Source organism: Lissotriton helveticus, chromosome 2_1 (genome assembly GCF_964261635.1).
Source record: "Lissotriton helveticus chromosome 2_1, aLisHel1.1, whole genome shotgun sequence".
Lineage (NCBI taxonomy): Eukaryota > Metazoa > Chordata > Amphibia > Caudata > Salamandridae > Lissotriton > Lissotriton helveticus.
Window position 1 is genome coordinate 579,660,737 of NC_136059.1, and position 26,231 is coordinate 579,686,967.

Here is a 26,231-nt window from a genome sequence, read left to right on the forward strand (position 1 = left end):
CTGGTTCCCCGTGGAGAAAAGAGTCACCTTAAAAATCCTCACTCACGTCTACAAATGCCTACACAACAACGGACCCAAATTCCTCAATGACAGAATCAACTTCCACATACCCAAAAGAAACCTCCGATCCTCCATCCTCGCACTGGCCAAAACCCTGCGCATCCACAGAGCCAGAGCAGACGGATGTTCCTTCTCCCACATTGCAGCCAAGATCTGGAATGAGCTACCGGCAGACATCAGACAAGCCCCCTCTCTGAACTACTTCAGGAAGACCCTCAAGACATGGCTCTTCGGCTAGACTTATCTATGGATAAATACCACCCCCACAGCACCTTGAGGCCATTATGGGTGAGTAGCATGCTTACAATTACCTGATTGATTGAGTGATTGATTGATTGATTGATTGATTGATGTTGCCAAATTGCACACTCCCCTCAAGGAAGTCACTAAGGGCTTCAAAAAGTTAGTCCTGGGTACAGAAGGGCCGTAAACCAAACGTCAGTGGAGCTTAACTTAAAAAACAGCTAAAAGAGAGGGCTTCAGTCAGTGATTTTAAATGGGTAGCCTGATATTTCTAAAACGTTTTTTATATTAGGGCTAACCCTCCACTTCGTTTGCCTACTCTGTCTAGTCGAATAATCACATAATCTGCATGTAAGGCAGCAATAATGTCTGGGGCAACAGACATTTCAGCCCAGGTTTCTTTGAGAGATATGATGTCAAGGCTGTGAGAATCGAAATATTCGTATAGCTCCTACTTATGTTTTAACATTGATCGTGCATTCAGTAAACGTGCATTTTGCTGTACATAACTGTATGAAAGAAGCGGTTTTGTGAGCCCCTTTGGTAAGATTGCAAGAAAAATGACACTTATCACAAATTGATTGTTGCATAATATGACAACTAAAATTATTACAACCAAAGTAAGAGCACACATATTTACATTGTTTTAAAAATCGGGTTCCTGGTGCAGTCCGGCCGCGGACAGGCACAGACGGACTTGCCCTTGGCACGCTTCCAGCAAACCATCGATGATTTCTCCCCCCCTTAATTCCGTGTACAAAATGCTTTGATTGCCTCTCACGTACCGACATGGAATGTGCGGCTACGTCAGCTGCATTTTTTATAGCACCTCCTTCAGGCCAAAAAATCACTAGACCGCTCACCAGCCTAAAGACAGTGATAATGACCGTCAAGCGGATGCTGGGGCAAAAGGTCAGCACAGAACAGGTACTGGTTTAAAAAGCATTCAAATTCAAACAATAATTGTTTAAAAGTTATCTTCCCCCGCAATTCCTTGTGCAGAAATGCTGAGGTTGCTTCAGTTAAAAGTGCATTCAAATTAAAACAAAGTTTCCTAAAAGATTTTCTCTCCCCGTGATACCCTGTACAAAATGATTTGATTGCCTCTCACGTTATTGGCATGCATTTTTAAATGCAAATAAAAGGTAGAAATGTTTTCATAGTTGTTTGAAAAATCTATACAAGTAGTAAGAAGGGATACCACCCATCAAAAAATCCTGGTCGCAAAAGTGACAGGTCTGGTCGCAAACGGCTGGTCGCAATTTTGACAGCTTTTGACATGTCTGGTCTTAAACTTCTGGCCTTATTTTTGACAGTTCTGGCAGCAAAAATGGACATGCCAGGGCTTGATCAGCCCTGGCCTTAAACAGTCTGGTCTTAAACTTCTGGCCTTAAATTTGACAGCTATCGCAGCAAAAATGGACATGCCCGGGAGTGCCTGGCAGCAAAAATGGCCATGTCCGGGAGTGCTCAGGCCTGGTCTTAAGCAGTCCTGGCCTTAAACTGCTGGCCTCAAACAAGTGACAGGTGGCCCGAGTGTTGACAAGGGCAGGCAGGTGTCCCGGAAGGGGGCGTATAAGTCACAGGGGGCGGGTTGTTTTTGGAGGCAGAGTTGTGGCAGAGCAGCCCTATGGCCATGTGTCCCTGTTGTGGTGTAGAGGTATACGCCTCTTTTAGGGGTGGTGATTTCTTTAAATACATATAAGCCTTTGTCAGGAGCCTGGTGTAGCAAGCAGCCGCTGGACAACGTGAATGGTCACCATGGCAGAAAGGAAGAGCTACAAACCATTTGAGAGAAAACATTGGTTTGGTGGCTCACAGATCCCCGTCAGTAGCTTTTACAGAACCACACCTTTGGTAATGGACGAGAATGCTCAACCAGAAGAACCTTATGGTTGTGGGTTTGCTAAGCAATGGCCACGCCGGGTGTCCGCGATTAAGCGGCACGACAGCTCTAGCGAGTGCTCGAGTGACGGCTTGGCGTCTGAGCAAAGCATGCTCTTGGAGTTGGAGGATGAGGAAGAATCCATAGTTCCTCCTAATACACCCGTCTATGAAGACTTGGATGTTCACATGACGAGTCCTCAGGAAGTAGTTGTGCAACAGCCTGGTACAAGCGTGGAAGATGAAGGGTCCCCAATGGATATTAGCGACTCTCAAGATGTCAGAGCAGCCGCCGCGGGGTGTGAAAATGTGGAGGTGAGTTAAAATGTTAGGAGAAACCATTTTGCATAAGGATGTATTTTATTTCTTCACCTACCAAACGTTAATCTTACTTTTTGGCCCCTCTAGAGAGCCACCCCTTCGGCAAGCACTCACTTCACAATGCACAAAGAAAATCAAAAGATACCAGCTCCTAACACACACATCTATGAAACCATGGATGTTCACATGACGAGTCCTCAGGAAGTAGTTGTGCAACAGCCTGGTACAAGCGTGGAAGATGAAGGGTCCCCAATGGATATTACCGACTCTCAAGATTTCAGAGGCGCTGCAGAGGGTGGTGAAAATGTGGTGGTAAGTAAAAAAAAAATGTTAGGAGTAGACCCTTTACATGAAAGTTTGTTGTCTTTCTAGCGCTAACGGGTTGTCAATATTTATCTTTTGAACCTAGGATGCAACACCGAAAAGAACTGATGCCCAGGGGCAGACTGCAAAAGGTCGCAGCTTGAATCTGTCTTGTATATGCTGTGCAAACCAGACTGGGAGTTCCACAAATCCAGGGACACCTATGTCTACGGAGTGTGAAGAGTGTTCTAAGAACGACGACTCTGAAAAACCAACGCCAGGGTTCACCAGAGTTGGGTTCACCACTGATGACATACCACGTGTTAAAGGTTTCGCACCTGTGGTTGTACACACATGCGTCAAAAGGGACTATTACAGCCTGTGTTTCGGCCATCGTATTATGGACCCGCAACAGGGGGCGCACGAGTGTCTATCCGGCTCATACAGAGATCGTGTAATCCGGTACATATGTAGTATGCTAGACCCGTACAAGATGTATAAGCTGCTAAGGGTGGTGCATGGCCTGAGCGCTGAAAATAGTTTTGTCCATCCGAGCATGCTGAAGATCATGATGGCGACAGTCAAGGAGATATGCTATGCCAACGACCCCTACGCAAAACTAAGAAGCATGCCAGGCACAGGTGTGTGCTGTGACAAAAAGATGGCACAAAGACTCATAGAAAGGCGCATGTGTAATCTGTATCTAAAAAACAAAAAAGTGGTATCCATGGCACCACAAAGGCTATTTTATAATAGATAAGTCCTGATGTATTGTGACCTTATAGCGTGTATTTAAAGTAAAGTAGTAGAATGTTACACCCTAAAACCGTATATGTGTTAAACCGTACTTACTACGCATACTGTGAAAAGATATGAAACCCCTTTTGTTTGTGATTTGGTAATACTCATTATTTTTTAATAAAATGTTCTTACACAAAACAAGCGTCTTTCATTTCCTGTACTGTAATGACTGCTAACATGCCGGAGGGCCTGTTAAGAAAACTTTATTATGATACAAGAGGGGTTGGCAGCTTTGGAAGCGGCACAGCTCTGTGGCTGAAAAGGAGTCGATAAGCAGAGAAGCTGTGAAGACGTGGTTATCAGGAGAGGAGGCGTATTCACTACATAAACCAGCCAGAAGACGTTTTAAGAGGCGTCCTACAATCGTTAATGCATATATAGATTATCAGTGGCAAGCGGACATAATCAGCCTTCAAGATATAGCAAAATATAATGACGGTGTATGTTATATATTAACAGTCATAGTTGTGTTGTCCAAGTACGCGTACGCAGAGGCGCTGCGTGATAAAAGTGGGGCTAGCGGCACAGCCGCTTTTAAAGCCATCTTCGATAAGGGGCGCATTCCTCAAAAACTACAAACAGACGCAGGAAAAGAATTCTTAAACAAGTCATTTCAGAAATTATTAAAGCAGCACAATGTTCAACATTTTGTAACACACACGGAGGTAAAAGCAGCGGTTGTAGAAAGGTTTAACAGAACTTTAAAGTCTAAGATGTGGCGGTATTTTACGGCCAACAATACATACAGATACGTGGATGTTCTACAGGCTTTTTTAGCTGTATATAATGCCAGTTATCATAGGACCATCAAAATGGCACCTGAAGAGGTAACACCTGATAATTCGTTAACTGCCTGGAGAAACGTGTATGGGCCTAACTTTGGTACAAAGGTGAAAAAGTCTGTTTTTAAAAATGGTGATCACGTTAGGATTTCAAAACTGAAAGGAGTCTTCACGAAGGGTTACCAACAGACCTTTAGTGATGAAATATTTATAGTGGAAAGTGTGGAGCTTAAGGAAGGGGTGTATATTTACAGGTTAAAGGACTACGATGGGGAAACGGTGTCGGGATCCTTTTACAAGGAAGAGTTACAAAAGGTGCCCGATGATCCGAGCAGGGTGTATAGGGTTGAAAAGGTTCTGAAAGGGAAAGGAACCGGTGCTAAGAGCCAGGCATATGTCAAATGGCGCGGATGGCCTGAGAAATTTAACAGTTGGGTGTTGGCCAGCTCCCTGAAGGGTGTGTGAGGTAAAAACCGCTGCTACGATGGAGACTACACCCTTTTATATAACCTTACCATCCAACGCTTCTAAGGACATGTTCCCCAACAATCAGATTTCTAATTACACCGTCAAATTGGCTAAGGCTGTGGACCTGAAGGGGGACTGGGAGGTTGCCCTAACAGAAATCCAATACCCTAGAACATGGAATACATTTACCGCGGCTGAAACCAAGTTTCACATCAAAAGGGAAAAGGACCCCATGGACATACACACATCCTTCCCGCCCGGCTACTACCCACACGTTTCAAGCATTATCGAAGCCATCAACAAATCCATAGCTGGTATAGAACCACATCCGAATATTCATCTGGTACTTGATAATGTGAGAAGGAAGGTGTTTCTTAAATCCATAAATCGAAACACCCTGTTTAACTGCTCAGGTAAATTAAGAAGGGTTTTAGGGACAGTACAACATGTGAAAAGCCCCGTGGAACAAGATCACACGTGCCCCGAGATTAATGGGGGGTTCTACACGCTCTACGTGTACAGCGATATTGTAGAGTCTCAGAGGATAGGTGATAGTTACTCGCCGTTGTTAAGGTGGGTGCATGTACAGGGTGATAATAATACCATGGTCAACATACAATGTAACAAACCTGACTACGTAGCAGTTTCTAAAAACCATTTTGACACTATTTCAATTATGATCTACGATGATCAGTCTGAGCCGGTGGCCTTTAAATACGGGAAAGTTATTGTCAAGCTTCATTTAAGGCCTAGACACGACAGAGGGTATTAAGCAGCCATCATGGTGGTTATGAAAACCTACGGCGACCCTTCTATGTACAGGGACTATTATAGAAGTCAAGCCGGTTATGGAGGACCACCGTACTTTCAAGGTTCCCCTGTTATGTACGGGGCTGGATTAGGAGGATTCTTTAGGAGTCTGTTTAGAAGAGCTATGCCTTTCCTGAGAAGAGGCTATGAAATTGCAAAGCCTCATGTTAAGGCGGCTGCCACGAACATTGCCCAGGAGGTGGTGGGGTCTGTTACATCGGCGGTTGCAGAGCGCATGAACAAGCAACCTCAAGAAGGAGCTGGTTTGATGTATAAGCCAAGGGTGAGTGTCAAAAGGAAACGGCATGTTTCCAGGCGCAGGGGTCCCCCAGCCCCCCCAAAAAAAGGAGGACAGCTTCAAAACGCCCTCAGAAAAGAAGAGCTCCAAGACGGAAGAGAGCTGCGAAGAAGCGAACCAGTTCTAAAGTAAATATTTTTTAAAGCCTTGTAAACACAGCCATGGCCTTCGTACATTGTGGATCTGGAGAGTGCGCCAAATCAGAGTTAAACTTGTTTAGTCTAAAACCCACGCAGACAAGCATCGAAAACAGCTTCTTCATGGAGGTATCAGCTTTAGCAGCATTGACACCGCTGGCACCTATAGAGTTGTATGTGTCAGGGGCCACGGATATGTATTTGGATCTCAACAACACCCTGCTGCATCTTATATGTAAAATCGTAAAAGCGGATGGGTCCGACATTGACGACGATGCTAAAATGGCACCAATCGCCTACCCTCTAGCTACCATGTTTAATCAAGTGGACATCACCCTGGGCGACCGACTCATTACCCAGAACGATAACATGTATGCCTACAGAGCCTACATAGAGAGTATTCTAAATTACAGTAGCGATGCCCTTGACACACAACTTTCAGCTGGTCTCTTTCACAGGGATACACACGGCCAGTTTGAAAGCACAGCTCTGGATGGTGATAATAAGGGCTTTATAAAAAGAGCGGGGCATGCTGCAGCCAGCCGTACCTTTGACCTCCTGGGGCGCATACATTCGGACCTCTTCTTCCCAGATAAACTGCTCATCAACGGAATTGATCTTAAGATCAAGCTCAATCGCAACAAGGACTCATTCTGCCTCATCAGAGAAGTGTGGAGAAGTGTGGCTCACCGGTTAGAGGAGGCAGTCCCTGATGCAGAGGTCAGACCCGGGACCAGGGTTCAATCCCCGACGCGGCAGGGTCTTGAGCTCAAAATGTCCACGGACTCGATAATTCTGACCTCGGTGCCTACTTGAAGCGTGGGTTCACACTCTGCAACTCTGGGCAATAGCTTGCTTAATTTCCACTACGGCCCTACCGCGATGGGATGCCTGGTCTTCACCTTGGCGATGCCCAGTAGGGGTAAACTCGCAGGGAAAGGCCAGGACGGGTTCCCAAAGCAAGCGCCTTGAGACCTTACGGTGAAAAGGCGCTATATAAGAACGTATGATTTACGATTTACGATCAACGGGGATGCTGAACAGTACAAGCTGAGCATACAGGCCGCGAGCCTGTTTGTAAAGAGAGTGAAAGTGTCCCCGAGCGTCAGGTTAGCGCACGCCGAAGCTTTGCAAATATCCAACGCCAAGTACGCTGTGGAAAGAGTAGCTCTGAAGGCATTCAGCATCCCTGCAGGTACCCGCTTAACACAACAGCAGAATTTATTTCTGGGGCAACTACCAAAGCGCATCATCATAGGGTTTGTGGACAATACAGCTTTTAGTGGCACCTATGCCTCAAACCCCTTCAATTTTAAACACTACAACATCAACTACGCAGCGCTGGTCCACGAGGGCAATGTGATTCCTGCAAAACCCTACACACCCAGTTTTGCAGCCGGGCATTACATCAGATAATATCAAGGCCTGGTTTCGATAACAGGAAAGCATCAAAGGCACTGCGGTGTAGCGGTGTCAAGAGAAGGCTATGGACGTGGATACACGCTGTTCGCATTCGACCTGACACCGGACATGGAAGATGGCGATCACTACAACCTGGTCAAAAATGGGAATCTAAAAGCTGAAATACGATTCGCAGATCCACTGACGGCTAATGTGAACATGGTCGTATTCTCTGTATTCGACAGCATCATTCAGATTAACCATGCAAGACAGATTTTGTTTGACTATCTTTAAAACATTTGTGAAATGGATACTGTGCAGATACGTGACTTCTTAAGCAGACATAAATATGCTAGGAAATACTTTTTGGGTGTTTTCCCTAGCGACGGGTTACCAGCCGAAATAGGGGCAGAAAGACCATGCACCCTAGTCTTTAACACAGACCCGCATGACCAGGCTGGGACACATTGGGCAGCCATGTTTATAGATGTTGACAAGGTTACAGTGTTTGACAGTACCACAAGGTTCCCTGAGCACAGACTCTATACAACTCCTATATTCAAGTTTGTGAAAAAGCTGCAGCGGTGGTGGAGTATAACAAACTAAGGGTGCAGGATTCCATGGCCATCACATGTGGGGAACATTGTATTTATTTTATTAGTAAAATGTCACAGGGTGTTTCGTTTAGACATTTCTTAAATCTATATCCGGGGATCTTGTTAACAATGACCGTATAGTTGCGAAATATGTAAAAGAAAACACCAGGGTGTCGGTCAGACCTGTGAAAACAGAATATGTACCTTGTCAAAACTGTAAGGGTTTATAACAGTTGTATGCTTTTTGTTGAACGTTTAAAATAAAAGACATTATATTTTTTAAAAACATGCATTCAGACTCGTTATTTCAATATACATGCACCATAAAATGTTTTTTTTTAAAGACGACTGAGACGGTTTGTAAAGTTATAACAAGGTGTTTATTACTAATATTTAGTTGACAAAACTTTATTGCAGAAACCTAGGAATAAAAAATCACACACACACTTATTCAAAAATCCATGCGAAGGGTGGCTGGGGCAATGTCTTTTTTTTTCAAGACGTCGCCGGCTGTGTAGGGGTAGACCAAGTAGGTGATAGTCTGTGGCCTTCAGAACCTGTAGGCGATGGTAGTAGGGGGTCCTTCAAATTGTCTAGCAGGCGACGGTGTTCATTATTACCAACAAGCATGGAGGGTATATTGAGTTCAGCAGCGGCCCTCAGAAACTGCTACCAACATCTCGGTGCATTTTGAGGCGTTAGGATTTTGGGGTGTGTCAGACCTTTGAGTAGATCGCACATATGCGACCCTGCAACAGGTTGGCCCTTGTAGAGAAACTCGCCGCGTTCATTCCAAGAGGCTAGGTCTTTAGAAGCGGCTAGTTTACTCATCAGCATCTGCGCAGCCCCTCTGTGCCTTTGAGTTATATTTTTTAAGATATCTCCAACAGAGGTATCTGAGGCTGTCGCATCATCGGGAGGCGGTTGTAGGGGCTGAGGGTCGGGGGCCTGAACAGCTGGTTGTTCAGAGTCTGGGGTATATAGAGTCAACTTGTTCTTCTCGGTATTCCACTGGGTGTAGTAATTTAAGAATTTTTTGAGAGTGCTGCTGTATAGGTTAGCCTTGTCGTAGGGATTTAGATCATTCCTGCTCAAAATGTCTTTAATTTCAGTATCCAGGCGTAGAGTCTCATTTCTACGGATATCCCAGGCGTTGTCCGTGGTGGACCCCAGCTGCTCCATTTGCTGCCTAGGAACCAAATACATTTTTGTGGCATGATCCATCACTGACCCGCGAGGAGGCTTGTAATTACAGGTATAGCTATCCCCAGCAAGTTACCTATAAAACCTCCAGACTGTTTCACCAGTTTCTTCTTTGTTATGAGTGAGGCCCTTTTATTACTGAGCTTCTTGATAAGCCCCTTCTTCTTCTTCAGAACCTGTAACTGACGCTTTGATATAGGGACGTTGCCTTTTAGGGTGTTTAGGGCTATTTCTGAAATGGCGGACACTAAATCGTCAGAAGCGGTGCCCAGGATGGCCTTTCGGTGTTGGGGGCTGGCTGTAACAAGCATTTTCAGGAGAGCTAAATTGCGGCGTAGGTGTGTAGACATAGTCACCACTGAGCGTTATAAGGGCTGGCCTGTAAATGGTTCTAAAAGACATCACAGCTGCTTTTTATAGGGCCTGGTCTTGGGCTTTGGGGTGTAAACTACAGGTAGCTCTGGGGGAAAAATATCAGCCCTTAGTCTATAGTCTTCTAGAGTTTAATTTTTTAAGTCTACCAACAGGTACCCGTGGGGTTTTGCTGTAGCGTCGTTAAAGGCCTCCATGAAGAAGTGTGTGTTTCCGGGGTACATCTGTTTAGCTATGACGGCTATTTGCTGTTTGTCACGAGGGTTTTTAAATAAAACAAGATATGAAGCGTTGAGAGCTATAGACCTACTGTTCTTGCCTTTGTAAAACAAGTTCTGCACAATGTAGCAGATGCTTAGATTGCGATGATGTGAATATTTAGTAAAAGCTCTCTCTAACTCAGGATGATCACCACCTTCACGCATCAGATCATCAACAATTATCATATTTACAAGGGTTGGGTGTAGTAGCTCATCATCATTGAGGTTATCCGGTATACCCTCTATAAATTTGATATGTGGGAACCGGCGGCCCAAGTCTGTATAAAGAGGCTGCCAGCATGAATAAAGCCACACAATGTTGTTAGGGGTTTGTGATAAAGCAGAGCCGGCATTTTCTAAGAGCTTTTTTATACAGTAGCTTTTGCCGCAGTTTGAGGGTCCTGCTAGCACGCAGGAGAACGGATGCTGTAACCTAGTGTCCATGCTGCGTTGGGTGTCTCTTTAATGAGTCTAATAACCATAAGGCAGTGTTTTATAGTCGGTGGTCAGGACCCTTTTATCAAAAACAACTCGCAATGTTTTATGTAGAGGCTGGGTTGTGATTTCCCACTTCTTTTTGGATCTGACTATGCAGGGCTGGTTCACGACTATGGTTTTAGCATTCTCAGAATCGTCTGCTGTAGCGTATTCATGCACCAGATTCTTCAAACTATCAAAATAGATTTTTAGGGTGTTGCTGACCTTTAGTGTTATCCCTTTGACCTTCATACACACCTTGTTCTTGTTGGTACGGTAACTGTATGTTTTAGGCCCTGAGGATGTAAATTCTTTTATATACTCGTCCTTATCTAGCTCACTGGTTAGATTACCCAGATAATCTCCCAGCGGAGGGTCTTCATCCCCCGGCTTGCTCAGAAAAATCACAGAATCTGTATTGTGATACAAGCAGCGATCCTGGAGCTTATCCATAACCCCGTAAAGCTCTAGACGAGCGTGGGCTATCGTGAAGCAGGCTATGAAAATGTTTATGTTGTTACTCGATGTGGGGTACTCTTGGGCGTATTTCCAACACAAAGCTGCGGTATCGTCATCGATAAACTCGCAGCTGGACACCTCGTAGCATGGGGCAAACAGGTACTTGAACAGTTCATCAGGATCTGATATTAAGGTAGTATTTGAAAGGTTTGTGCGCTGTGCAAATTTTCCCCATAAGGAGTTGAGACAGAGTTTGGCTAACTGGCGGCGTGCAGGATTGACCTCTATCAGATGGGGGCGTAAACGGATACCCTCGTGAGCATAGTAGTCGTCGATGTATTTCTGTTTTGCATCCTGACTAGTACACCATTCAGGATACCCTGAGGCCTCCTGCTTGTCTCTGAGAAACAAATTAATGTAGGGGGCAAAGAGTTGTGTTGTAGTGCTCTTAAAATGCCACACTTCGTGTACTCTACCGAGCCTGTACCCTTTCTCTAAGGCAGCTTGTACCTCGATGCTACACCAGGTCCCTGTGAGCATCCTTTGTTCATCGGTGTGTCTGCAGCCGTCAACCTCTTTAAGCATCGCACAGGTTCGGCAGAGGGGGAACATCAGCTTGCCATCGACTCTGCATGGTAACACTGGGAAGTAAAGCTGCTTAGGAGGATAGATTTCACATTTGATAAGCCCAAAAAATTAGTCTAGGGGCTTAAAATCTCTATAGTCGATGGTGGGATGACCCAGCGGGTACAACTTCATCTTGTTCACAAAAGGGTACAGACTGGTGAAATCATAGTAGTGTATTTTCTCACCCTCACCAGCGACCTTGTACAGTTGTATGGCATTTGTACGCCCCCCAAATAAGGCATCTCGGGGCTCCAAAGGTGTGGGTAAATCACGAGTCTTAAGAAAAGAGCAGAGGTCTGTGTCGGTTTTTAACATGTCTAACCACTCGTGCTCCCAAAGAACTCTCATAGCAAAGCCCTGGTTTTCAACATACTGGGCCTTTGTCAGAGTACGTCTGTATAAGTGTTCAAATTTGGCACCCAGCATTTTGTTATACTCTTGGGGTTTGTAACACTTGAGTCAGCCGTGGTAAAAACAACCGTTGAATTCAAAGGCCGTCTGCACACCCTTAATTACAGAGAACCCGTCCAGGTAATAGGGGCCCAGGCGGTATTCACCTGCCTGTAAGGCATGCTGAATTTGTATGTCTTCCTTCTCAGAGACGTGCATGAGCCATTGGATAGAGGGGGTTGAATAACGTTTCTGTTTACCGTTATAGAGGTCTGGCGGTACTAGAGCTATAGTTTCTGGCCTCAAAAACATGTGTTTGTAGATGGACATACACATGGAGGCCAGGATGACGCTTTAAAAAGGGTCTATGTATTCGACCGCTTTTAGCATTTCAGGGGCTTTGGATTTCAAGACCGTGACTTCTTTAGTCATAGACACCACAACATCTCTGAAGAGGTTACAAGCTTGCCATAGGATCATTACATCCGCCTGACAATAAGCTTTCAACTCTGTTTGAAAGTGAAACTCCTTTTCACGGTTTTCAGAGTACCATTGTAGAAAGCTCACTTTCTCATCATTATTTACAACAAGGGGTGGTGATGGACAGAGTCTCTGAATTAAGCAGAGTACTCTCACCCAGTCAAGAGATCAGGGCTAGATCCAACACCGTTTTTTAGCTCATTGCACCATCCCAGTTTCAGAACCTGGCTGTATGCAAATTAGTCTGTCCCTGGCCCAGTGCATCATGGGAACAGGGCAGACCAGACTACAAAAGCCAATTCTTACACTGGGAAGGAAACAAGCTTCCGGGGACCGGTTTCTGGCATTACAGCCGTCTTCGGCCCGGCTTGCTTGAATCCTGATGGTGCAATGAGCAAGGGACTCACATCTGAGCACCCCCTTTTCTGTATTGTTTTTGGCCACTATAGGTGTGGCAGGGTATACTCAGACATGAGTCCCTTTCTCACTGCTCCATCAGGATTCAAGCAAGCCGGGCCGAAGAGGCTGAAATGCCAGAAACCGGTCCCCGGTAGCTTGTCTCCTTTCTGGTGAAGAATTGGCTTGGTAGTTTGGTCTGCCCTGTTCCCATGATGCACTGGGCCAGGGACAGACTAATTTGCATGTAGCCAGGTTCTGAGCTGGGATGGGGCAGTGAGATAAATAACGGTGATGGATCAAGCCCTGATCTTTGGACTGGGTAAGAGTGGTCTGCTTAATTCAGACACTCTGTTCATCACCACCCCCTTTTCTGTATTGTCACTTTCTCATCAGGCATCATGTATTCAACCCCGTAGCTGTCAGGAGGAGGCATGGCCCCCACATAATTCTGGTTAGCCCAGGTGTTAAAAAAGTGTGGAAAATAACCTTTACACCCTGGGAACCCAAAGGCCTTTGGCAGCTTGCTCAATTTCATGGGTAGGAAATTCAGGGTGTCTATGAAGCGTATTTTTAAAGGGCATACCGTCATCAGCATCAGTTTAGACCCCTGGGTTATGAGTTCCACCTGTATCTTTTCACAAATCATGTCTCGTAGAATAAAGAAGGAGTCATAGGCTTTCGAGTTGTGGGCGAGCATGGTATATCCTTGGAATTTGGCTTGAATGAAAGTGCTTAGGAAATCACCAACGCACGTTCGTCCCTCAAACTCCCAACTGTTGTCGGAAGTTAGATGGTGTGCGTAAATGTAGTTAGGCTGGTGTACCCCCGTCTCTTGTGTGCACTCTATATCAAACACTATATAGTCTTCGGTCTTGGTCTGAGGTGGACCTTTAACCATATAACACTGATGGCTGGTACCGGCCTTGTAAGACACATGGCAATGGGAACATATCATGCCTTTGCACTTGTGATCCGATGCCACATACCGCCCACACTCGCTGCAGTCCTTTTTAGGGACACAGTTGAAAGATTTCTCGTGTATGCTCAAGCAGTTTTGCGAGCGACGAAACATCCTACACGTGCTGCCCGTCACCTTCAGGGTAGCGTCTTCTATACACCCGTCCCTCTGACACATCTTACAACACATTTCACACTGGTGGTATGTTTTATTGTTGTATATATGGTCACAGTGGGCGCACACATACTTGGCCCCCAGAAAACCTTTAAGGTTCAAGATGCCGTAAAAATGATTTTCCATGTGGAGGACATATACGGTCTTGTTTCTCACAGGTTCCCCGGTTGTAAAGTACTTCCAGGAACCGCTGTGATAGAGAACTTTCACCATCACTGCAAAATAGTTCTCAAAAAGACCTATATCGCCAAAGCCGACCATTCGGTTAGGAGGTATTTCAAGAACCTCATGGGCTTCAGCAGCTCTAGACATGATGACAGCGTCAGGGGTCTTGCGAGCCATCAGCAGACCCACGATGCTGGCCGCCAGACATGTATTGGCAGTTGAGCAGCCACCTCTGTTTCTTACCAATTATTTTACTGTATAGTACGCTCTTTAAGGGTCTGGAAACACCCCCCTCACGCCCCCGTACAATGAGGGCTATGACTCTAAACGTGCCATAGGCGACTAGTTCCGCCTTACTCTGTAAAAGCTTTGAGAGGTTTTCTAAAAATTGCACAGCGTCAAAAACATCTCGGATCTTCCGCCTGGTGAACAACGGTGTGTCAAAACCCTGCCCCTGGAAGCGGAGTTGGAAAAAGTCATTAGGCCCCACATCGTGTAACAACCTTTCTATGAGCTCCTGCACAGCCTGATGTATAGCCAGAACACCATGAGTGGTTGATGTTATTTGGTGTAGGTTAACAAATCTAAACTCCTCATAGTGTTCTACGGCCCTAAACCTCTCTACATTGCGAGTGTAACTTCTAACACTCTCTAAAAACAAGGGCTCTGGGCCCTCATCAGTAGGAGTGTGATTTGTGGAGGTGTTCTCTGCTGTGTCATTTTGGGAGGTCAGGGTGGGACCTGTCTCAGGGGTCCTTGTAAACCTGCGGGTAGCGCATATTCACGCCTTCTTCAGCTTATTTATTAAAAGCCGGCGTTGCTTTGTACTTTTAAGCCACTTTTGGTTTTTTTTACGGGCCCAGGCTTTTCTAGATACCAAGCCCCAGCCTATATGAACAGGTAGGTCGCTGTCGCTGTACGTCTTGTTCATGGAGGCCGCCGCTACAGTTCCACCCCCAGGTCCTTCTGAATGTTGCTGTGTTGGGAGTTTTAAAGTCCGCCCCATACCCCCTTCAAATGGCCGACCCTAGGTATGTTAGACCCTGCACATATGTATTGTCGTTGGTGGAGTGTTGGTTTATATGTTTCAGGCGTTGGTCTTGAAGCTATGGTACCTTGTTTGAAGGGGCCTAGGGAAACAGATGTGTCTTGTTTGAGGGTATGTGGGGCAGCAGGTGGACGGTGCTTGAGCAGTTGTAAGAAGTGTACAGACTTTGTCACTAACCTCTGGACCTTACGGTATATTTTGGGGGCCTCTTATGAGCATCAGTGGCGGTGGGGGTCTTTAGGGTTAGGTACTGCCGTAGTCACGCCCGTATACCATGTATGTCTGCCACAGCCGCCTGACACTCCTGGATGATCACTTTTTTACCAACCCAACCCTTTACACGATCTTCTGATGGGCCTCCCTCGTGTACATGGTCTTGGTAAACCCCACCCCCCATTTTATGTTTGCGGCTTGCGGCTTGCGCCTGGCGTTTTAGTTTTCTAACCGCCATCTGCATCTCTTTTACATGAGCCGCAAATACCTCATATGTGTTTACAGACGCGTCTTTCACCTGCCTAAGGGGGCCCACCTTGCGCGACCTTATAAATGGCTTTAAATCCTCAGGACCCTCTTTCCCGCTAACAACCTTAGCCCCATTCTGTAAAGTCTGTTCCGCTAGTGTTCTAGAAATAGGGACCCCCTGCGAACACCCTGGTGCGGGCAGAAGCGGATCATTGCAAACTTTGTATGGCAAAAGCGGCTGTACCCCCTGGGCCACGGGTGTATTGTTAGCCCCACATATTGCTGAGGGCTGTGTGGGGCTTACGACGGCCTCGGGGCTGGACACGGGACTGTACACGGGACTGGCAGCTGGGCTGGACACGGGACTGTACATGGGCCTGGCAGCTGGGCTGGACACTGGACTGTGCACGGGGCTGTCAGCGGGGCTGGACACGGGACTCTACATGGGGCTGGCAGCGGGGTTGGACACGGGACTGTACACGTGGATGGCCGTGGGGCTGGTAGGGTCGTATGCCCCCGGAGGGGTACTAGGGGACAAAGGGTATGAGGATTGTGAGGAGCTGTTATTGTAATCATGGGGCCTAGCTGAAATGTCTGTGCCATGGTGTGGTGATTGGTTACAGGGGTTCTGTAAACCCCCGATGTTCGAAGACCCCTGATACACTGCTTCTGGGGTTCTACCTATGCTGTCTACCAACCCCCTCAACACCTCAAGAGCGTGGCTATTCATGCTAGAAGGACCTTCTAGGGGTTGCGCATTATCCCCTGTTGAGACCCTAGGCTGGGCCTGAACACTTACAACCGGCTTTGGGGTCTGCTCAGGGGCGTGCACCTCTACATGAACAGTTATTTTATTTGGCACTGTCTGGGGTTTCAGGACGCTTGGTGGATCCTGCGTTGCATTAGGGTTGCTGAGGGACTCTGCTAACTGTAGCTTAGGGACCCCCGGTTTCGGCTTCAGATGTTTTCTTGAGAGGCGGGATGTTTTAGGGGGTTGTGGCGGCGCCACCTCTTCTACACCCACAGGTACAACTACCACCTCCTTGGGGCTCATGGGTGTAGAGGCCTCATTCAAGGGCTTGGCAGCCCTTTTTACAGATAAGTCCAAGGGGCTATCTTGGGGTTCAGGGGTCCTCTGTTTCTTCTTCTTCTCAGGGCTTAAGGGCTTTGCCTGGACCTCTGGGAGCACCGACGCTGTCTTCTTTAGGTTTAAGGGTTCTGTTTGGGGTTCTGTGAATACCTTGGTGGACTTCACACGTTTTAAGGGGTTGGGAAGGTTCTCTGAGTCCCTATGTTTCTTCTTAAGGGAGGCAGTGTTTGAGACACCTTTCCCTTTTGATACCCTGAGAGGGCTCAGACCCTTTGGAGCTGTTTTACACAGACCCTGGCCTGTGTTATCTGTGTTTGTAAACACTCCGCCAGTGCTGACCCCACCCCTGTGCAGAATAGATTGTTGTAGAGGATTGTTCATCATGTTGTTTGGTGTGTAGTACGTAGAGAGTTTCTCCTGGCGTACACGCCTACTCACGCCTTTTGCACCGCTTCTGTTGTTCTGGACGGTTGCTGTTATGTCCCTTAAGGGCTGCGCCGACCTCTCTTCAGCAGCATGTTTCTGAGCCGCTTCTAAAATATAAACAGAAAATATATATATATTAGAGAAAGCATAAAAACAACACATACAAGCAACACCAGGCTACGTTCTACACAGCCACCTTTTTTATATAGACATTGCTACAACCATCTGTACCCTTCTGCTTGAGAGTCTGTAACACCTCTAGTACTTCTCACACCCTTTTGTAAAAAACACACCTGAAAGAGGTCTTTTTACAGCTCCTTTCTTCTGACGGGGGTCCCACTTTAGATGGTAAAGCTTTCCTCTTCAAAGGGCTTTCTTTTGAACGTCGCGCCGCCTCTTGTACCTCAACACCGTCCTGGCATAACGTAGGGGCACCTGTAAAGAAAAAATAATACCCAACATTAGTCATCTTTCTGAGGATTACCTGTATAGAGCCTCAGGGTCAGGACTCTGCCCTACCCCACCAACTCCCCAGCGTCTTAGGCAGTTTAAATAACAGCGGTCTTTTTATTTACATGTAGGAACTGAAGTGTTTTGCACACTGTTCAGAGCGCCTTGAGCCTCGATGTACACCATAAGATCTTCAAAAACTTGTTGTAGGTCGGGGTCATAAGCTGTAAAAGCAAACATACATGATAGCCCATTAGAAAAAAGAGAACTTCTGAGAGACTGGTGTACAAAACTACGTAGAACTACACAACAAATATATATACCTGGCTGCTGGGCTGACAAGTGATCGGCATTGCTTTCCTTCTTATTACTGGGGTGTCCAGCGCAGGGAGTACACAGGTAACGGCTGCATTTGCAGGGTCTTGCATCTGTATTAAACATTAAATAAAAGAACCGGATTTAAAACACCTTTCATAAACAAAGCATTACAACTTCAAACAATTCTTGTAGGCATTTTAAAAACGGTTAAGAGGGGTGCAACAACACACATTTTAAAAAAAGCGTTGCATGTGCTGCACTAAAACATATGTTAAAAACAACCTGCGCCATATCCTTTGCTTATGGGTAAACCACTTTAGGTACACACGGTCCTTCTGACCTACAACCACTGCCCCTAGGTTCATGGTACTCTTTTGTAACACTTCACTTATCTCTTGTAACACCCTGGTTGCGCCCTCTTACATTTTGCGTGCTTTTGATACTTGCGCCAGTCCTGTGATCCCTAGTCCTCAAGTTTTGCACCAGGGGCTTATGTAAGGCGCTTTGTAACATGCACATTTGTAACATGCACACCTCACTTTTCTCTTGTAACACACTGTTTGCTACCTCTTGTATTGCTCCCCACTGTCTATGTAATTTTTTCTCTTGCGTTTGCGTGTCTACCCTGTATTGCAGTATTTTACCTCTACCTGTAACCTGCACACATGTCACTTTTTTCCTCGTTAATGCACCACTTGCTATCTCATGTATTGCGCACAATTGTCACTTTTGCCGCATGTAACAGTTTTTGTTTTTGTAATTTGCGCACTTGTAATGTTCTCATGTATCATTACTGTTCCTATTGTGAAGCGCTGTGACACCTTCAGGTAAAGTTTGCGCTAGAAATAAAAAAAACACACATCGAGGCTGCAGAGCAAGGTCCGCCCACTCCAGTGATATCACCAACTCATCACTGGTGACATCAGTGGAGGGGCGGACCTTACCCTGCAGCCTCGATGTGTGTTTTTCTGTGTGTATCTTTTATGTAACACATGTAATACTTAGTCCTTATGTTTTGCCACAGGTTCTTATGTAAAGCGCTCTGACACCCTCGTGTTCGCGCTACCTTTGATAAATAAATAAAAAAACACACACACACACACCGGGGCTGCAGGGCCAGGTCCGCCCCATTCAGTGATGCACTGGTGACATCACTGAGGGGGCGGCCCTAACTCTGCAGCCCCGGAGAAGCTTCCATCCGCCATGCTGCTGCTGCTCAGGGGGTCCACGTGGAGCCAGGGGATGATATATACCCCTCACAGCCCCCAAGGACACCGGAGCCCTACACCCCTCACCCTCGAGCAGCGCCAGCAGCAAGCGGGCTCGGGGGTATTTTTTTTTTTTTAAAACGGCAAAACTGTGAACTCTGGGCACGGAGCCCCAGAGACACCAAGGCCATCACCCCGAACAGCGGGCTCGGGGGGGGTTATTTTTTTAAAAAGCTCGGCAAACTCGGCCACGGAGGCCCAAGGGACATCAGGCCCCGCACCCCGAGCAGCGCCCGAGGCAAGCGGGCTCGGGGGCTTATTAAAAAAAAAAAAAAAGTGCCACTATGACCACGGGCCCCGGAGGCCAGAAGACCCCTCACAGACCTCCTCTGACACCCCCGAGCAGCGCCAGGCACAAGCGGGCTCGGGTTTTTTTTAAAAACAAACGAGGCAAACTCGGTACTCAGGGGCACAGAGGCTCAAAGGACACCGGAGCCAGTCCCACAACACCCCCGAGCAGCGCCCTGTGTAAGGGGGCTCGGGGGGCTATTCATTTAATACGGAGCCTCCGGCCCAGCAACAAGGACCATGAGCCTGACACCCTCACCCCCCTGAGCAGCGCCCTGGAGAAGCGGGCTTTGGGGATATTTTGAAGAAAAAAATAAAAGGAAGCAACACAAGGGTCCCAGGAGCCCTGAAGACCCTGGAACCCCACCACCCTCATCCCAGAGCCGCCCCCTGGAGAAGCGGGCTCGGGGTCCTTTAAAAAAAAGTAGCACACGGGTCCCAGGATCCCTGAAGACCTTGGAACCCTACCACCATCACCCTCCTGCACGGATACAGACCCGTACTTCTGACCCTCGAAAAGCCCAAAACAACTGCTTGGTGAGTGCAATAATGCATTTTATTTATTTTTATATGCATGCAATGTATTTTATTTAAAGAACCTCTAAAGCAGTAGTAGCTTCTAACATTTATTAGCATTAAATGTACAACATCCTGGTAAAAATGTTTCTATGAGCTGTAAAATATACCTTTCCCCGCTGCATGTACCCTCCTAAGGCCTATAACATTATGCCCCTTAAATACAAATCCTGCAAACTCTACCGTACGCCACCAACCCTATTAACATTAAATACCTACACACATAGCTTTAAACTCAATACATCAACAAAGCCTTTATTCACTTTAAACACATTTACATTACAATTCACGTCTTGTAAAAAACTTCATTGTCACCATTATTCACATTAAACACAACACATAGACTTAAAGAGTAACAGTTTACAATCCACCCTACATAGTACTATTTAGCATTTTTTTTTTTTAGAAGTACAACTTTTTTTAAAAACTACATGTACACCCTAATACAACATTGCGCCATCCATTTATTTACCTTCTTTACATGTTGGCAGGCTGCGTCAATCTGGGAGAAGTTGATCAGGTCCATTCTTGCCTTAAGTTCCAAGGGTTGGCTCTGTGCCTCCAAAACAATCCACGCAAGTAGCTCCCCCAAGGGTTTTGAAGGCCTTGATGGTGAAGAAATCCACACGGTGCAGCAAAGCAATCCAGGCCAGTCACTCCCCAAGGTTTTGAAGGGTTCTTGGTGCAGAAATCCCCAAAGGTTTTTTGACTTGGTTGTTGATGCAGGAGTCCTCCAGGTACAGCAGAACAATCCACGCCAGTCGCTCTCAAGGTTTTTTTTGAATGGGTGTTTGACAGTGTTCCTTAAGGGGGCCTTTTTATACTTGTCCTAGCATGCTAATTAGAAGCCCCTCACACCCTTTATGACTTGAGGGGTGTTTAGAACAATGTCATGGTGGCCTTTCGATGGGAACCTTTTTTTTCTATCCTTGTACAGTATAACCAGTACAACATTTATTACTTTGACACCTGTTACTCAAACTCAAGGCCTATCCTGGGAAGAGTGGGGTTAGACAATGGGGGCCATCTCAAAACTCTTCACACCTACGTGACACCTTCTCCTAGGAAGTAGGGAGCCCGGGAACAGGATCTACCTCCAATCCTACACCCCACCACCTGTCTTTTTTTTTTAAGGCCAGAGTTTTTTCCTGCCAGAACCGTCAAATTTGGGAGCAAGCTGTCAAATTTCCAACCAGACTCGTCACATTTGGGACTAACATGTCAAAATTGGGGACCACGGGCTTTGGGTGTGTGTGTGAATTACATCCTAGCAGCTAACACCCTGTTTCAGGTTCTCATGGGAAGCTTTGGCTCTACATGCCACCTTTCTTTTTCGCATCTCAAAGCTCCTTGGTGGCTGGGGTTTATATTTTATAAGGGGCTTGTATTAGCATATTTTTGGAGAACTGCCAGAGGAAGGTTTGTGAGGACACCTTTACCACTTTGACACCTACATGCCATAGCCTTCCTCCCATGCCCTGGGCTGGGGAGACTCAGGACTGCCCCGCAACTGTTCAACCAGCAGCTGGCTGCAAACCCCCAGTTTTAAAAATGCACAGGCATTTCCAGCCTACAACCATGCAGTTTTTCTATGCACTTTTAAACATATACACAATTACCTCATGTTTTGCAGCAGACCTGTTACTCTTAAGACTAGTCCCACATTCCAACAGTTTAAGGCCAGGACTGTTTAAGGCCAAGGCTGATCAAACCCTGGCATGTCCATTTTTGCTGCCAGAACTGTCAAAAATAAGGCCAGAAGTTTAAGACCAGACATGTCAAAAGCTGTCAAAATTGCGACCAGCCGTTTGCGACCAGACCTGTCACTTTTGCGACCAGGATTTTTTGATGGGTGGTATCCCTTCTTACTACTTATACATATGTTGATGTAAAATTTGTACTATATTGCATTAACAAAAATAAAAAAAAATCCTTAAGTACCCTTTTTAGGTTGAGCCTAGAACCAGGCGCATGTGCTGCTCTGGAAGACTTGTGGCGAACAGAAGCTGCCCACCTACTCTCCCCTCATATTTGCCATTAGCTTTTGTCATTGTCTGTCCTAAATGCTGCCTTCTGATTCGTAAATAGGCTTGTTAGTCCCTCCTTAGTACCACTTCCTCTTCATTTGTCACCTCCCATGGTGACTGGCGCCATTACTTTGGTTGTTACACGGTATGTGTTATTTAGACTTAGAACACTATTTTTTTTAATGAGGTTCTCCTACTGCCTTCTTTACCCCACTGCCCTCCCTCCTGTTGTCTGGGCCTTCTTCCCCCTGTCCACTCTTCCTCCCGTTGTCAGTGCCTTCTACACCCACCCCCGCCCTCCCGTTGTCCATGCCTTCTGCAAAACACACCTCCACCTTCCAGTTGTCCGTGCCTTTTCCCCACCCTGCCCACCCTCCCTCCCGTTGTCCATGTATTCTCCCTTGGAGTTCTGGACTTTTTAGTTCCGTCCAGAGGTGTCAGGGACAACACCCGAAGACCCCGGAGTTCAACCTGTCTCGGTGCACAAACAAACAGAAACACGGGCTTCTCGATGGTGGCGTCAAAGACCAAAGGTTTATTACTGCAGGGACACAGAAGTCACAGAAACTACACACGGGCAGTATCTAGGAGCCTGTTCAATTTGTACAAAGAGGGTTGTTCCTTATATACTAAATATTCTGCTTGGGGCAAATTCTTTACATGTTACCACAGTTCTAAACATTCGTGTCTTAAACAATAAATATTTGGCGTTGCACAGGAATCGTCAACAGTATCTGATGTCAAAACATTACGAATGAGGGGTTCCCACTATTCCATCATAATCCCATGTCAATTTCTCATTCAAGACCCGGACCGCCTCATCGTAAATTTCGTTACCTCCCCCTAATAAAGGCCCAGAAGGAAAGGAGCAGAGCCAGGTGCAGAAGATAGAAAGACAGGATAAGAGATGTTTGTGGGTCGTAAATGGGCACGGTTACCAGCTTCGGCCGCCTAATCATGATCAGGCCAACGAACACAAGAACCAGTATAGCAGGACTGGCCTCAGGCTGGGGAGGCAGTTCTTGCCGAGTCATGCTGCCACAGCGTTGCTGGCCTAAGGTGCACGTGTCACTAGCAAGGTGAATCGCCGGTTAAAGCCTACGTGTCCTTTAATGAAAAGAGGTAATTGCGTGTCCATTGACTATGTGAGGGCAAGGAATACAAAATGGCTTCCGTGTTCTAAGATGGATGCCACGGGTAGAACAGAAATGTGTTTGTAACAGGAGTGCTCTTGCCCGTAGCATAGCGAAAACACCAGGATATACTAAATGGATTATTTGCGGTTCACTGATACCAAAATTATGTATTTGCGACAATGTTACAAACACGGGTTAAATCGTCACGGAACCTCAGACCCTCCTTTTGCCCTTACATAGGCAATTACTCAGTCTATATCAGAGTCAGTGTCTAATTCTATGCTCATTAGGTCAGTGACATGTTGTTGTATCATCATTCTGTCTCGTGCCTTCTCTCCTAATGCAGGTGGTTTTCTGAAACAGGTTGCAGCACAGAGACTACACAGAGCGGGACCACATTGGATAATAAGGCAGCACGAGAACAGAAATACTAGGATGACACCAATGACCATCAGAACCTTCCATCCCCACGCTGATACCAGAGTCCAAAACCACTCCATGAAGGACCAGTTTCCCTTGTCTACGTGTATAGAGTCGGAAATCTTGTGTAGCTTAGAGATCGCTTCATAGACTGTTGGAGCATTATTTGGAATAAAGACACAGCAGCTCGATTGGATCATTCTGCATACCCCACCTCGATCTGCAAGTATTACGTCTAGAACCATACGGTTCTGTAACGTCATGAGACGATCCGCCTGAAGCTCAGCTGTTAAGTTACTAAGGGCACCAGCAGTTTCTGTAATAGTAGATTCAACTACCCGTGTTAGTTGACGTAGATTTCTACTATTGGCCATAGGCCCCCAAAACGGAAGGAAACCTTTGAAGAAGTCTCCAGCTTCCTGACCAGCGGTATCTTCCTTGCTGAAGACACCTCTTGCTACTCTGGTCTTGTGATAATCTGAAGAAGCAGTGTATGTCGGAGGTAACAGTCGAGCAATATAACATGAACCTGAAAAGTCAGCAGGCAGCCATGTATATGCTCTGTCCTGACAGATGAAGTAAGTACCCCTAGCAGTAAGGAAGGCAGGGGAGGAGTTAGACGGAAATACGTAAGTCTCAACGCACTCACTCTTCCCTAGCTGAGCTCTCAGATTTCTCCCATTTCCTTGCAAACAGACCTGACCTCGGTGAGGCACGACCCAAACTGAAGTGGAGCTTTTACGCTTGCTTTCTCCCAAACTAAGGCGATACTCGGTAGAGTTCCAACTCAAATACACCCGTAATTCATCTCTAGGGTAAGATGGAGTGTTATTGACGTCTTTAATCATGTCAATAATTCCCTGAACTAAAGCTTTGTTGGCTGAGTTGTATTTAGTGGACCGTGGTGGACGCGGAGGATAGGTCTCAAGGGCATATGAAAAAATGGTCTGAAAGGCCTGAAATGATCCATTGTAGCTAAAAGGCAAGACTAGATAGGGAATGCCTTTATCCATAGTGTGAGGTATCAAGCCACACACCCAGCAGTCTGTAGTATTAACTACCAGTTGGTGTTGATGCAAGAGCTGTACAAATGTATTGTTAATAAATTCTGAGCGTCGAGCTTGTTCGTGTTCAGGAAATGAGTGAAAAGAATGCATAGAAGAAACCGTAGAAGTAGTAGGATCAAGGGGAGGTACTGTAGTTACTGGCATAAAAATCAAATGTACACCAAAGACGATTCCACCCACCAACGTTATCAAAACAATTAAAAATGTAACTGCACATTGCATTAGAAAGCATTTGCTGTGAAGTATTCTGTACAGTCTATTTCTGCGAACATAAATTACATTTTCTCGTTGCAGCTCAGGAAGCTCCATCTTCTACAATCCGCTCGTGACCACTGATGATGTGTACGTAGATGAAAATGCCTCTATCAGCCCTGGGAGTTCCCAGAACTAACAGAAAGATCGACCTTGTGTCTGACCCCCGCAGATTCAACTAGGCACACAGCCACGACCCTACGGCTACCCAGACGGCAAGGCAATTTTAAAACAAAAAGAAACAATACAAAGTATTAGCAAACTTCCTGGCTGGAGGCAATGTATAGAAAATTCAAATCTGAAAATAGGCAGTTTCCTGCTTTATTTGTCCATATTGCGAGGTCGCAAGTTGTATCTCAGTTTTGCAGGAGCTGTCTGATCTGGAAACAATGTATTTTCAGCCGACGTTGCAATGTTCACGTTTTCAGATGACAAATGTTCTTTTGGTGCAGATGGCAAATGTTCGTTGGGTGTGGATGACAAATGTTCAGGATTCAAAAGAGCAGTTTCAGGAGGAGAGTCAGAGTTTGGTGAATCCGTGATCAGTTCTGCATCGCTGAAAGGTATGAACCTGGGGACTTGTTCTGTTTCAGAGGTACCGATTCCTTTCTTTACCCAGTTGTCGTAAGGAAGTGGCAGAGGCACACGTTTGGCATGTGTCGTATGGATCCAGTTCTTCCTTCCGGCCACACGAATAGCAGTTCTCGTTGCTAGTAGGACTTGGAAAGGGCCAATGAATCTGGGTTGAAGATTTTTCGTTCTTGCAAAATTTCTAATGACCACCTGGTCACCTGGTTTCAGCTGATGGCCTGGACTCTCCGGTGGCTTTGGCAATGCATCGAAAACCTGTTGGTGAATAAGACTCAATTTAGCAGTCAAGTCGAAAAGGTAATCAATTAACATTGGGTATTCCAGCTGCTTGAATTCTTTTGGTCTAGGTACCCCCCAAACATTTGCAGAACGACCAAAAACTATTTCATAAGGACTAAGCCCTACTCTAGAATGTACAGTTGCTCTTGTTGATAGCAAAGCCAAAGGCAATGCGTCTGGCCAGGACAAACCCGTGGACGCTTGTATCTTAGCAAGTTTCAGTTTAAGGGTGCCATTGTAACCCTCGACTAAACCCGCGGACTGGGGATGATTCGCACTGTGAAACTTCTGTCTAATCCCTAGACCGGCACACACACTCTGCATAACTTTCCCTACGAACTCACTTCCGTTATCTGACCATACAATCCGTGGCATTCCGTATCTGGGGAAGTATTCTTTAAGAAGAATTTTGGCAGTGGATAAGGCAGTATTGTCCTTTAGCGGGTATGCTTCGATCCATCTGGA